The 15,699-nt window shown below is 36.9% G+C and overlaps 1 protein-coding gene across 3 annotated transcripts in view; it reads left to right on the top strand.

The window, feature by feature from the left end:
• Positions 1 to 7,358: 7,358 nt before the first annotated feature.
• WSCD2 (WSC domain containing 2) overlaps positions 7,359 to 15,699 on the top strand; it is a 2,311,682-nt gene continuing 2,303,341 nt past the window's right edge. For 2 of the 3 annotated variants that reach the window (XM_044068416.1, XM_044068415.1), the window contains exon 1: positions 7,360 to 7,922. The gene's annotated coding sequence lies outside the window, so the exon portion shown is untranslated. Of the gene's footprint in view, positions 7,923 to 15,699 lie in introns of all 3 variants that reach the window. The other variant, XM_044068417.1, reaches the window with a different exon arrangement.

Genomic DNA, 15,699 nt, shown 5'->3' with positions numbered 1-15,699 from the left:
GAAACTGCATGCAGGGGAATTGTTAGCAGACATTTAGTACTTGATAGTAAAAGAATAACAGAAGTGACAGTTGATTACTACTGACCCTGCATGTATTACAGGAGCAAATCAGATATTTTTGGACAGACTAGTTCCAATGAGTCACCTTTATATTTAGAAGTATTTTTGCAAGGTTGGCAGTATGACATATTAAATGGGGAGAAAAAATATATAGTTTACTGGATTCGGTTTACTAAATAAGGTGCATGTTTTTGTCTTAGGCCATCTGAAAGCACTGCATGAGGAATTGCCAAAGTTGAATTCTAAATAAGGATGAGTGTATCTGGTACATGCATTGTGAACTGGTGAATGAAGCCCTGTTGAGAGAAATGAGGTCAGATACTGAACTGAACTGAAAAAAGTAGGTACCATATTGCCCATAGGATGAATTCCACTTGGTTCTATGGAAGGTAATAGAATTTTTCATGAAGTGCACTCTCTATCTATACTTAATGTCCCATAAACATTTTCAGAGGAACAAGATAGTATCCTGTTTGTTACTTTGACAGATGAATGAAAGCACTTTTTAGAGTAGGACTAGATTTTTTTTTTTTTTTTTGATATAGCAAAGGTCACGGACCTAAACTGTAAGGGTTTACCTGGCTGCACAGGTTTAATCACATGCTTCTTTACTGAGGAAACAAAGTGCTTTACTATTCGAGGATCAGTAGCTTTAATCATGAGTGACTTCTCACTCTTCATGAAAACTGCTGTCATCGTATACTCTGGACTACTTTTGTCTCTGAAGATCTGTGCTAGATAAAAGAGTTCCAACTCTGTAAAGCACAAGAAAAAGACACTGCAGAATTTCTACTTTTTTCATGACTTGCCATATATCTTGAGACGATGTTGTTTATATTTACTTGTGAAACACAGAACTGAAAAAGTAAGGTAAGTGATTATACCACGCTTGAGTGAGCTGAAGGCATGTTTTGCGAAAGGAGTAACCTATAAGCTGATTTATGCATTTTTACCTCAATTATTCTTCAATTGTTGTATTTCTTGGCAAGTAATGGCAGGAGGAAGTCACAGGACTGTACATTTAATTTTAAAGATAATATTCTGAGACGGCAGCTGTTTGTGTACAGTCTTCCTGATCACAATTCAGCCTTAGAGCAGTGCAGGCATTCAATGTGTCAGGACTATAATTAGAGACATTATTTTATTAAAAGTAATACAGTACACAATCAAACTGCTCTGGAACTTAATGAGTGATGTGGGCCATTTTTCCCTTGTCTTTTATTAGAATGTCTGCCTTATGTATGTTTTTCGGGGGAGTGGTGGTTATGCTTTAAATAGGGGTCATAGAATCTCTGTTTCTTCTAATTACTGTGATCTTTTTAATATCAGTCAAAAGACTCTGTTATTCTTATTTTCCGGTTCTGTTTTCAAACCTGAGCCATAGTACTGGGAAGTGCTACTGAGGTAAAGCAGACTGTTTTGAACTAAAAAGAAATTGCTCATCCTGATTCCTTCAAATTAAACTGCTTATTTGTATAATAATAATAATATGACATTCAGAAGATAAAACAGCTGCAATTTCACCTCAGTTGTTTTTGGGGGGGGCTTGAGTGCATGGATTTTCTAGATCTTTTGTGTAGTTCTCAGTGTTAAAACCTCATAAACTGTTAATTTCTGGATGAACTAGCTTTCCACATAGACTGTACAGTAATTTATTCATTATTTTTTTTATTTTACATTTGTTAACCGGACTAGTCCAGCTGGATACATGTCCATTTTCAGTAGAGGCCCAGGGAGATGAGCTCCATTAAGCTAATAATTACAAAGTAATAACAATAATAATAATAATAATAATGAATTACAAAAAGGTGCACCATAACAATATACTAACAAAACAATTTACATGACTATGTGAATACAAGATGTGCTGGCATTATTAAAAGAGAATAAAATGTAGTTAAGAGGTAATAAAAAGAACATTTCACACAGCAGAAAGCTTAATACTCATTACAGAGAAGGCTAGCAAGTACAATCATATTCTGAGAGTTAACTAAGAACACATGATTTTAATTGCTTTGAAATTCTACAGTCTAAGTGAGAAAGTAGTGAATATATACATGGTAGAGGAGTTATTCTTTGGGTTTGTACTCAGGGATAGTTTCCCAGGAGGACTAGGCTAGAAACAGCATTCAGTAAGCTAGTGGACCAACTAACTGCGGTCAGGGGAGTGGTATGCCCAGAGGCCTGAAAAAGATAGAGGTGAGGACATGGAAAGAAGGAGGTTATTAGTCAGGGTTAGTACATGGACATAGCCATTGGCTATATTATATTTGGTGGGAGACTTGCCTGTATGATAAATTAGCACATCTGCTGTATACTTAACCATGTTTTCTTGCAAGACAGAGAGCAACAATTGTAAAGGCTGGCACTAAAGAGAATATGATAGTCATCAACTTAACAGTTTTGTTTTAAGACTGATATACTAATTGCCTACAGGGTATGACTACTAGATCCATTCGGTCACTTTATTTTTATTGATGACTGCAAAAGTCAAAGCTTCTCTTTGAACTGCAAAGCCAGCTTGTGTGAGACTTCCATCATGTTTCCCATCTATTTTGGGTGCCTCATTATGTTTATGTCTCACAAAAACAATGCATTTTTCAGTAAGATGGTTATTAATCCAAAATTGCTTTTGAACAGTGTTTTGGCCAATGTCCTTAATGCCCTTTTTACTAGAAGCATACTTGTGCATCTGCAAGTCTTTCAGTGAAGAAATACTTTAGAACTGCTACTCGTTTATCTAGCATTCTCTGGCCATATATATTTTCATTTAAAGCCATCACTATTCAAAAGAAGACAGTTTATTTTTTCATTGCAATATATGAATAAAATGCAGCAGAAAAAGTGACTCAACTAGTAAAGATACCAAAGGGGACTGGTATATTAGAATTTGGGGGAGCTGCAGGTAGGATAAATAGACACATAAATGAGACAAAACATGCAAGACACAGTGCGAGGAATGAAAGGGATAGAAAGAGATTTTGAGTGACTGAGGACACAAACATTAATGTAATTAAGATTCTCAACAATAGATTGTTGAGATCAGATGATACAGGAACGGGTCTTGGAGCTTAATATGGTTATAAGAGGAGTGATGGACACTGGTAATGATGCATGTGTGCACTAGTGCCCCGCCAAAACTGATAGTTAAGGTGGTCACCACTACAGAGGAGTTGGAAGTAACATTCTCTGAAGATTTGCCTGTGTTAAGAGCCAGCAAGTTAAGGAAGGAGCTGATGTGAAATCATTATGACTGTCACTGGCTGTGGACTGGATAGAACACTGAGGGGAGGGACCTGAAGGCAATCATTATGTGATGGGATAGGCTTGATAGTCGGTGGTGATCAGAGATGGGTTGGCAATGTACACATCAATGATTATATCTACTGTGGTGGCAGGCTAAGGCAATCTTAAAGATGTTATCTATTGTTTTTTTTCTTCACTTTTTCTAATTTGCAAGTAGTAACATATTTGGTCTACAAAATGTTTGTAACCTTGGAGATTTATATTTGTAAATGTAAAAGGAGATGAAAAGAAGGAAAAGGCATGACTTTCCTCTATATCTTATTTCATACCAGTAACATAATTGGTCTGCAAAACATTTTAACTGTGGGACCTTTCTCTTGCAAATGTAAAAGGAAATGAAATGCAGGAAAAGTCATGACTCTAGTGTTTGGAGATATAACCTGTTGCATCTCCTATGCTAACTGATTATACAATGTAATTATGGTCCACTTCATGGAGGTAGCTAACAAGAACTGAGAAAAGAATGCAGGCATTAAAATGCAGACAGTTAAGAGATGTAGGTGGAGGTCCTGCATGTTGTTAGTTTGTTCTAGGCTACTATAATCAATATAATTGGGGCAGCCATGGTGGTGCAGCGGTTAGCTTTGCCACCTCACAGCAAGAGGTTCTCTGGTTCGATTCTCAGCTGGGATGCTTTCTGTGCGGAGTCTGCATGTCCTCCCTGTGGTCACGTGGGTTTCCTCCAGGTGTTCTGGTTTCCTCCCACATCCTAAAGACATGCTATAGGTGGATTGGACACTCTAAATTGGCCCTAGATGTGAGTGTCTGCATGTGTATGCCTTCTGAGGAAAATTGGGTGCCAGACTGGCAACTCGACACTGTAAAACTCCACTGCCAGCCATGAGCAGACAGGTGATCCTCTGTGGTGACCCCTAACCAGAAGAAGACTATAATCAATATAATTAAGCCCTTGCTGTTTCCAGGTGGCAGAACTGTTTTAGTTATTTTTGCAAAGGGAAAGCCGTCATATAAAATAAACTGATGTAATGCTTTGCACAAAAGGAAATTATGGAATTACATTTGGGGAACACAGCTGGACACTAAATTGGACTGTATAAATGTAAGACTGGTATTTGTTCTGTCTTTTCATATCTTGATAGAAATTGGTAACATGTTTTTGTTCTACCTATGTATTTTTAATATTTCTTTAAATCAGATTATTCAGGACCAGTACTTATTAGTCAGAGACAGCTGGGATGTGCATATGTCTGCCCAGATTTTCTGTATATACTCTAGCCAATGTAACCGAATGTTATTTCATTCTTCATATGCACTTTTTCATTTCTCTGTATATTTAACCTGTAACTGCACTGTTTGCATTATTGTTTAAGAAAAGCTTATTTACGTTTTTTGACTTGTGGGTGGCTTTTTATTATATAGTATTGTTATTTATTACCTGAGAGGATGGATATAATTTACTCTAAGTTAACAAGCTCTCTCTTTCTAACTCTACTTAGCTTGATCATTCAGCCTACTATCAGTGAAAATATTAAAGTGTATGATATCATATTTGACTTAAGGAAATGCAGTAGGTAACTGGATATCACCAGTAAACTAGGGTGGTGGCAGTACTACAGTGCCAATGGGTAATTGGAGGATTCTGACAGCCTTCCCTGGGAATTGAATACATGGGTGTGTGTGACAGCTAAATAGATTGTGTGAAAGGTGGTTATAGTGTATAAGGGCAATGAAAAACTGTGATTCACAGAGAAAATTGTTGAAAAGGGGCCTGTGCTGTATCTAATCAGGGATGGAGGTGGATGTTCAAAATTCATACCCTGGACAGCAGGTCTGTTCCTATTATACTCTTGGTACCAAGTGGCATTCTGTGAATTGATGATTGAGTTAGACTAAATGCACACTTTGTTGCTTTTATTGTAGCCAGCTCGGTATTAGTGGTCTGTTTCAAGAAACCATCCCTCTTGAGCCAGCCTGGATGTTTACTTCATATTCATTGGTAGTGCAAGTTACCATTCCACACATATTTGGTTCATTAGTTGGGATTAAAACCCCATCTGTACCACTATTAATTATATATTTGGTTGGCAGTGGAGGAATGCAAACCCCATTAATATCACTGTCAGTTGCACCTGTAAACTAAGATGAAGGAAAAGGGGACATCATAGAAGCCTGAGTCAGATAATTAAAATAAAAGCCACTGCAGAAGTGTATGAGGATTAGAAGCAAGTGAGTGAGTCACTCTTGTACAAGATTGGAAGAACAAAGCATCGAGAGGAGGCCTGTTCACCTAATGGTAGTGTCAGGGTAAGACTGGTTCCGTTCTTATCAGGCGACAAACTGCACAGGTTTGTGGCCTGAAGGAGCTGGTCAGTCAAATATCATCCAGCTTTATGAATGAGTTATAACAGAATGTGACAGGGACTGTCAATAGTTATGGTCTACCTTGACATCATGCAAGCCTGTGGATGGCTTGAAGTATCAAGACTGAGGACTGCTGATTGTGTGAAGTGTAAAGCAATGAGTTATGTAATATGAAAAGCAATATTAGGAATAAGGAAAATGAGTTATGAGCACTGCAAGTGCTGGTTCTGCTACTCTTTGGTGTGTGTTTATTTATTTCAGCTGTATCTGAGGGATCGGAGAACCAAACTATATATTTGTAGATGCAACAACACTAGTTAGCAGAAATCAAGGATGGGGCAACAGTCTAAAATGAGATGGAAAAATGGCTAAGTGGGTAGAAAGGTAGCAGATCAGATTTAATGGAAACAAATTAAAAGTAATACAGCACATTTTTAAACCAGTCATAAGAAGTACTTGCTGGGAGACTGTAATTAATAGTAACATAGTGGAAAAAAGAATGTGGGGTATTTTTAATATCTGAATTCAATAGCAACGGGTTGAGTTAGACACATCAGTGCAGCCTTTTGGTGGTGGCATCATAGAAATTGGTATTATCTGGGTTCATTCCTAGCAGCAGTGCATTCTGTGTATAGTTTGCATGGTCTCCTTGTCCTTGTGGGTTTTCATTGGGATGGCCAGCTTCCTCTGACATCTCAGTGATTCTGATAGGATAAATGCATATGGGTGTGTGTGCATGAGCATGTCAGCGATGCAATCCAATTCTTATATGTCTATTTCCTTTAGATAGTGACTGTTTACCTGACAGCCCTAAAAGGGATAAAGTTAGCATCAGATAAATAATTACAGTTCTACAATAGAACATTTTTGACTTTCCTGATTTTTATCTGACCAGCTGCCATGTTCCACAATATTGCATATGTTTCTGCCACTCCAAGGATACCAAAGCCTGCCAGTGTCAATACTTTGTAGTCTTAAGCAGTCCAGAATAGACTAATGGAAGAGCTGTTTATAGTGTTCCAGCATGTGATATGAGGAATGAATGAATTGTGATGTGTGCGTTCCATCATAATAATTCCTCTGTGCTTAATTATTAACAGAGCTGCACACTATGTTACAAATCTCTACAGGGCAGTAAGTGCAGTCAGGACATGATGACTTACTTTTGAGATATAAAACTATAAAATGAAGCCCCAAAACTTAGAAAAATGTATACTTTCAAAAGTTCTACAAATTATAAAGCAGCATGAATGCATGCAGATCTCCTGTACCTCAAATACACATAAATATCAAGAACTTTTAATCCTACACTTTAAACTGTCAAAGTAGTCTGAAAACAAGGAATATGAAAATGTCTAAAATGATGCATACCTTGAACATCTGTGAAGTGCAACACTGTCAGAACATTAATGTTTCCTGGTGCAGTCATGATGTTCATGTTTGCATATAACAAAAGATGCGGTTTCCTAGTAACAAGGAATAGATCATTTTCATACTAATCTGTATATAAATTCATGGGATACAGCAATCTTTGCATGAAGCAGTCTACCTCGAAATGCAGCCATACATGTACAGATGCATGTTAGGACTGGGATGTACTCTAACCTGAAAGAGAACGTTGTGTAAAGCTTGTTTGCTGCAGGTACATATTATGCTATGTCCCTTTAAGTACAGTAGGCAGTGCTGTAGGTCTGTGAATTCACTGCTGAGCAGAGCAGAGCAGCGTGTTCATCAGACACAGAAAAGCTGAAGTGAGATGAAGCTAAGGGAGATCAGACAGATAATAACACATGTAACCTGCAGCAGCTGCTGGGAGCACAGGCTTCAACAAAGCCTAAACCTCTTCGTTTAGCAACTGAGAGATCTCAGGGTGATGGACAAGCCTTTCTGAAAGCCCTGCTCTCCATCCCATGCCTTTTTTGTAAAGAGCTACAGCAAAGACAGAGCATGAGACAGACTGAAGTGCTTTTGGAGCTACGAAACTCATTCAAATACCTACTGCTGCTATATGTTGCAATTTGCTCTGCTCAGAGATGCTCTGGGCAGGACTGCTGAACATAAAGAAGATTGTTATTAAAAGAATGCAAGAAACATCCAGGGATGAGATCTGCACATGTAGACCATGTCTTTCAGACATGCTGCATTTAAGTCCTATATAGATCACAAATCACTAGTGAAAGAAGAAATTCCTGTTTTACTGCCGTTATCAGTGGAGTTTTAGGACTATATCTCTGGTAAGGCACACTCACCTCATTCCAAATGTCATGTAAGAGAAAGTAACTGCTGCTGTATGTAGCAATTTTATTCTATTATCTGTTGAATATTTGTATGCTGTAGCAGTCATCTCCTAAGCAAAAAGAGCTCGTGGTACCTGTTTAGTCATTTTAAGCGTATGCAAGACTAGGTTACATTTATCAAAATTAAATGAAGTTATGACTAAGTGAGGTAGCCTGCATACATCTGTTTAATACAGACATGCATTATTATAACTGATGAAGTTGTGAGCACCATTTCTAGATAGCTGTAGAATTTCAGCTAGGTATAATTTATCTTATACATAATTACAGAGGTATATGATTCTGTATCTGAACTACAAAGTTCAGTTAAAAATAATCATGTTTCAGGTGAGTGACATCAATGCAGATGAAATGTTAAATTTCAAGATGACTTTCATTTTTGAGGAAGTAGCAAGCTTTGGCAACAAATAAATGAAGGGCATAAAAAAAAAAAAAAAAAAAAAAAAGATTCAGTTCCCGAGACTAACTCAGTATGTCATTATTACAACAATACATTAAGCAGGTAATCAATTATGCTGAAAGCCATTCCATAAAAATATACATTTTAAAAATCTGAGACCTTAATTGTAAGCAGATGAAGCTGTACCTGCATCTCTCCATTTTTAAAAGGACAGCGTGTTCCTGTTCTGAAACGTATTAACAGGTAACTCACCAGTTCGGTTCTTCTGGTTACCTTATGCACATGGTTCTGAAAACCATAACTAGAAAAATGAGTGCCATATAATGTAAGTGAAAGTCAGTCTGCAGCAGATTACATTCAATCTATTCTTTCTCAGTCAGTGGCTTTCATGTAATGCTTTTAGAGCAAAACAGATTCAAAACAAAGTACTAAAATTTGTGAATGAAAAACTGGAAAGAACAAATATCATACGAGGCATGCAGTACTTCAAGGCACTATGTTAACAACTCATCATAAAGCTAATATTTGTGCTTGGCTTTTAAATTATTTTACACTTTTGATATATCCCCAAAGGAACTATGTTCCTTAACTAACAATTCATTTTTTTTCTGTCTGTCTTATATCAAGCACATCCTTCTGCCTAGGTGACATAGATGATCATATTAGTTTTATGTATATGATACACTCCAAACACTGAAATAGAATACAGTTATTTATAATCAAGTCCAAGAATAATGGCTATAAATGCAAAATGTTACTTTACTCCCCTGAGCTCTTAACCATGATTAGAAGTATGCGAGTATTTTTTTTTCACATGGAGTTGCCATCTGTTAAAATACCTGGGTAAAGTGTTTGAAAATGTTTGACCATGCAATACAATGCTCAGGAAAATATATTTATTCAACCAGTTAAGTAGACAGCACCTCTAAAACATCCAAAACAAACAATCTTTTATGTTGTATTTTTTAATTTATTGATCTGGATGTTCTGAAAACTTGTAACAGGGAAAGCTTTACATAGATGAATAATTTTGTAGTATATCCTGAAGATATAGACATGATCGACAAATCAAAGACTAATAATATCATCTTAAAATACACTGAAAATAGCAAATACATTTACATTTCAGACAGCCATTCCATATACTTCTGGAGAAAGTGACAAGAAATCATCTTTCAGATGAAATGTTACACAGTGGTCCCACGTTATTGAGTTGGTAGCTCAGGTGGATGTACAAGACCCGACACCTATCTAAAAGAGGGGAAAAAGTCCCCAGTCCTTGACCAAATTTCCCCTAGTAGTATAAATACTACCCCGGGTCTCCACTGAGAAGAGGCCAGAAGATTAATAGCACTATACTGGTTAACAAAGGGTAAATGTAGAAAAAAATAATATTTAACAGGTTCTTAAGGCAAATAATTTTAAGGTTTTCCAGATTAAAGTCAATATCCTTTATAGTTTTCCTGTTGTGTTAGCCTTGGTCTCAGCCTTCCAAGCCACTGGCAATCTAATGTGTCAAGGCAGGCAGATAGTGTATGGTTTATGTGAAATTGTGTTGTGTGAAATGGTTTTACTAAATTCACAAGCCAGTACATGTTTCATAGGTATCTACACAAAAAAGAGCATCAGAATAAATGCTGACAGTAATGTGGGTTGCTTTCATCATTAAATAAGAGGTCATACTGAGACTAACAAATTCCCCAACATTGAATATTTCAGTCCTCCTCACATAGCATCTGGTCACATTTTTTTAAGAAGCAAGTTTTACTGTGTGTGTTTACCTGATAACTTAGTGTGAAAAGTTATCTAACTGATGTTTGCTTTGTAAATTTGAAACTTGGTAGCTTAGTCACTGTTTGAGCTATTCATAAATTTCAGAGAGTCAAAGAATTCTAGTTTTACTCATCTCCATAAATGCATGGAAGACCATAGCACAAATAAGCAGGTTTACTTCAGCTCATCTGTACCAGACAAACACTCCTAGAATGATTTCAAGCACATTAAAATGTTTACTTTGCATGCAGTAGGTATTGACAGGTTATTAAAGTTATATACATATTGATATAATACCCTTGTAAGGAAAGCTACCAGCTTAATTATGCAAAGGCTTGTAATGATATTATAATACAGGCTTGAAGTGCTTCCTGGATACATGTAATGTGAAGCTAGAGAGGAAGCAAGCTAATGCATAGTGTAGCACCAAAGAAAGCTTGCCAGTTACCATATCAAAAAAGATGCCACTTTATTTTAAATAGAACTAGACCAAAATATATAATTACATATTTGTTTTGGGCAAACTAAACATTTAATGTTTGTTTGTTTGTTTTTGTGTGATGATTGAAGAGGTTCAGCAACTAATAGATCATAAAATATCACTGGAAGTCAAAGAGCATAGGACACAGGTTTGCTTAAACAACAAAACAATAAAATCAATAGTAACATTTTTGCACAACTGTTTATATCATATTTCTTTTAAATCCATACACAAGAATTAAAGTGCATTGCTAAAAACTTTTCTTTTTATTTTATCACAGACACTCACCACATGAACACCCAGACTTTCTAATTAACGTGTATTCATTTCTTAGGCATAGAAGTCACTTAGTACAAAGAGTTTGTTTCCAGTGTAAACTGAGACATACCAGTATCGATCAAACCATTTCCTCTTGAGAATACTATTTAGCAAATGGTTCTGTTTCACACAGGTGATGCGACATTTCCAATAACAATTAAAAAGGTAACTTTGTATCATCCTGTCACCACTTCTCTGTTGCTGTTTTAATTTCAAAATTCTTGCAGACTTTTTAGCTCCTTGCAAGAGAGGGTCTAACAACCATCTATGGCTATATTGTACACAAAAATGATCATCTTATATTGCTGTATACTTAAGGTTTATTATAATTTACATGCAAAAATTGAAAACAGTATTCAGGTCCTTTATACTCTATGTATGCAGTGCCAGGACATTTTAACAAAATGTATCTGTTCTGTTACAGTCATCAACGCATTATTTATGTTTGCTAGAGGCATTTCCCTTCTTTTCAAAAATAAAAATGTTATCTTATGTTCGTCTACTCTTGCCCCTGCTGTTTTATAGTGAACAGATGTCATTCTGTTTCTGGTTACAGTAGCTGAAATGTCAGGTTTAAATGAGAGCCTCGCTTTTTTATCTGTTCATCTAATGCTTATCTTTCCTTATATGGGTAGGCTGGTAAACAGAATATTTGAAAAACAAAAGTGCACACTCTGGGGGTGAGGAGACTGGAGAGTTAATTGCCCAGAGGCAGTCACTGGTGTAATTTATGTAGTGTTCTTAGGCATACTTAGATTAAAAGGTTGTTGGAATGCCACATAGTTAAAGATCAAGCATACAAGAGCTTAATTAATGTTAGATTAGAGGATATAGCTTAATAGGTCATATACAATTAAAGGAACATTTCTAAGAACAAAACCTGCATCAAAGGTAAGTTTATTTATTTATTTATTGACATTTGTTAACCGGGTTTGTCCAACTGGGCTTGTGGCCCATTTTCAGTAGAGACCCGAGGATAAAAGCTCCAATAGTACATTTTAAAACAAGTAAAATTTTAAACAATATTGATATAATAGCAGTTATAGCAAAACAATTCACATATGTTGGGTTACATGCATAAAGTTAAAGTTGCATTAAAAAGAAGCTAAGTAACAATTTTACATTGATATAGTTCAATAGGTCAACAATAAACATTTTTTTGTTTGTATAAAATTATGCAAATGCATAGTAGAGACACTGGAGAGAGAGGTGTAATGAGGTACTAAGTATGGTCCTTTTGAGGGTACATAAAGGGAAGGAAGACTAGGTAGGGTCATGGCAAGGGCAGGTTCTGGAATTGAGAAAATAAGCTTTTAGTTCATTTTTAAAGTGTGAGGTGTGGGAGATTGAATGTAAGTCAAGGGGAAGTTTGTTCCAAGCATGGGCAAGGGAGTGTTTGTAGAGTAGTTTGCCTACTGACCTTTTTGGGTGGTAGATATCAAGTAATTGTTGGTTAGAAGTATGGTGGGTCCTGGATGGGATGTAGATGGAGACTAAGGAAGATAGAGATAGACAGAAGGAGGGTTTATAAAGAATAGAGTGTAGCATATGAAATTTATAAGATAGTAGAAATTGGGGAAGTTCAAGCCACTGAAGAATGTTTAAAGAAATGCAGTGGTGTGAGTTGTATGGGGAGTTAGTAATGAATCTGGCTATTTTATGGCAAGTCTGTTGGAGTTTGTTTAGAGTGGAGGCCTGGCTAGTGGTAAGAACTGGGATGGCGTATAAGAGGGAGGGGAGGAGGAGTGCCTGGCCCACAGTAAGTCTAGATTCAGGGGTTAGGAATTTTTTGTTCCGATATAGAAGACCTAGTTTCTGTTTTTTTTTTTTTTTTATACATTGGAGTATGTGTAGGTTGAACTTGAGTTCGTGATCGATAATGACCCCCAGGAGTTTTGTGTGGGTGTCAGGTTGGATAGTTGTATTTTTAGAAGATGTAATAAAAAAATAGGTTTTGTGATGAGAAAGAGAATGGGGAAGAAAAATAGGAGTTTGGTCTTTTTGGGATTTAGGATCAATAGGTTGTGAGAGAACCATTGTTCACTGGATAGTAGGGCCTGTTGGGTCAAAGAGTGTAGTTCAGGAATGTTATTTGAGATGGATATAAGTGTGGAGTCGTCAGCATACTTAATAAGGGAGGATTCTTTGCATGAGGTGTAAAGATCATTGGTGACAATGTTAAACAAAAGGGGTCCCAAGATGGAGCCTTGGGGAACATTAGTGGAGATGGGAAGGAAAGGTGAGGAGGATGAGAGCCGTTTGACCGATTGTTCCTTGACAGTTAGGTAACTATTAAACCAGGCAAGTTGAATATTAATAATAGATATATTAAAGTACTTAGCTATATGAATATTCTAATAACACACTAGCAAGACTACATTCATGTACAAATGCAGCATTTAGTTCCTTCTAGTATTTCAAATATCCCTTATGTCACTAGATGGGTTGCCAACTGGTTGACAAACAAAACACATACAGTCAAAATTGGGGGTGCCAAGTCTACAAGCATACCTGTCACCAGTGGTGTTCCACAGGGATAAGTGATAGGCCCCCTACTGTTTGGTATCTATTTTTCAGAAGCCCAGGTGAAAATAGGTGACCTATGGTTTACCAAGTTTGCTTATGACTGCAAACTGGGTGCAATCATTGAATCCCCCAACATACTACAAAATGGGCTTACACAGACAAATGACTAGTGTCAAAGCCATGGACTTAAACTAAATGCAAAAAATGCATTATCATCTCTTTTGGCAAATGAGAGCCCCTGCTAAGTGCAACATTAATAATATCCCCCTAAGTTCAAACCCAGTGGTGAGACATTTAGGAATACAAGTTGATATCAGCCTTAATTTTGATCATCAAGTGTCCACAGTAGTAAGGAAGGCCTTCTATGTTGTGCATCTCATAAGTTATGGTATAGCATCCAAAGCTAAGGAAGTTATAACTCTCCTGTACTCAGCTCTCATCAGACCAACAATAGAGTGCAATGTTCCCTTCTGTATGTACCTCACCAGACATCTGCAGCTACTGGAGAGACCTCATAGGTTTCTCACCAAGAAAATTCAGGGCCTACAGCACATGACCTACACGGATAGACTGAAGGCCCTATCACTTTACTCAATATCATATAGACTGCTTAAAGGTGACTTGTGCCTAGCCTATAGAGCAGTCTCAGACCCTCCCTTGATGAAGCTGCTGCATATCCACATATCCAATGGGACAAAATTCACTCGCTCTAGGGATCTTAACCTAGTCTGTGATATTAACAGGACATGCTGGAGATACAGATATGTCCCCCAGAGGTTGTCACTCCTCTGGAACAAACTCCCAATTCATGTAAAACAGAGGTCTGACCCTATTTAAGGGTAACCTGGACATTTTTAATGGGAAACTGTAAATTTTAACTGGGGGGTGTCACCTACATCCCCCTTAGACAGGGGCAGCCAGTGTTGATCTTAGATTTGCGTGTAAATATAGACTATATATCTTGGTCCATAAGGGAACAGGAAGAAGAGTATAACATAGCTAGGGTTGTAGAGGCCTTAGGACCAATATCCTAGTAACCTTCTATGATCCTATGTTAAAAAGCTAAATATTGTGGCCATATGAGTATTGAGAGCAAGTTTCCATTTTTATATACAATGTTACCTAAGCAATAAACTCTCCAGTTAACTCTATCAAACAGACATTTTACATTGCCCTGAAGCTTGCTTGTGAAGGTCTGCAAGCAATATGAAACAATTACTGGTGAACTAGTTGTTCACAAAAGTGAGATCAGGCTAGCAGAAGAGCAGAATGTCAAAAATGCTCCTCAAAAGGCTTATACTCATTGTTAACAGTGGCCTTCCTCACCTATGACAGAATGAATGGTTGGCTAATTGGTGTTAGCAGGAGGTAACATACCAAACATTGTATAATTGCATCTCACCATCACTATACATTTAAGAGAAGTAATTTTGTATGTCAACATGGATTTATCAAAACTACAGTGCTTGCAAAGTATGTTCTTGCTTAGAAATAATGTTTGAATTCATTTAAGTACAATATCCAAGCAAAGTAGCAGTAACTTCTCTTTTGGCTTATTTGTAATTTTACATCTTTGTGTGAACTTAGTGGCAGGTGTGCATGTCCTTTGTGATCTAAAATTGTAAATCCAATTACTACACAGCAACATTTCCAAAGAAAATTGACAAATAAACATAAAAAAATCACTAAAAAGTATTTTTGCAGGTGTGCCTAACCCCCCCCCCATTGCCTTATCAAAGGGAACTCCATGAGTAATTCCCATAGAAACTCCATGGTAATTGTCCCTTGGGGTAAGGAGAAATCCCTGAGATTCCACACTCCCAGTCTTTTAATACAACACACAATTTGCACATTAGATTGTTGATTAATAGTTTGTCTCATTTAAGCCTGGCACCCCCTAAGAGACTAATATTTCAAAAATATGCAGACTGGATAGAATAGAAAAGGGACTGAGTGACGGCACAAGACTGTAGTTTGGCTTTTGCTGAAGCTCCTTCTTCATAACTGATGCAGTAGAATTTTTTGCTAGTGAGAATTGCTGCTCACAATCTCCTTTCAGCTTTCTTTGTTCTATAAAACATGCACTTGCTCAGTATTCTGTTTATGTGAACTGCAGGGGAGTATGCTGTGTAGTGCATAGTTTGTATTTTAGTAGTGATACCAAGAAATAAACATTTAAAAAGAATTATTGTTTTAGCTGAATCTGAAAGGAGTCT

Source organism: Protopterus annectens, chromosome 4.part0 (genome assembly GCF_019279795.1).
Source record: "Protopterus annectens isolate FY-2018-M chromosome 4.part0, PAN1.0, whole genome shotgun sequence".
NCBI lineage: Eukaryota > Metazoa > Chordata > Ceratodontiformes > Protopteridae > Protopterus > Protopterus annectens.
The sequence above is the reverse complement of the archived record's forward strand: the minus strand, read 5'-3'. Positions and strand labels throughout refer to the sequence as shown.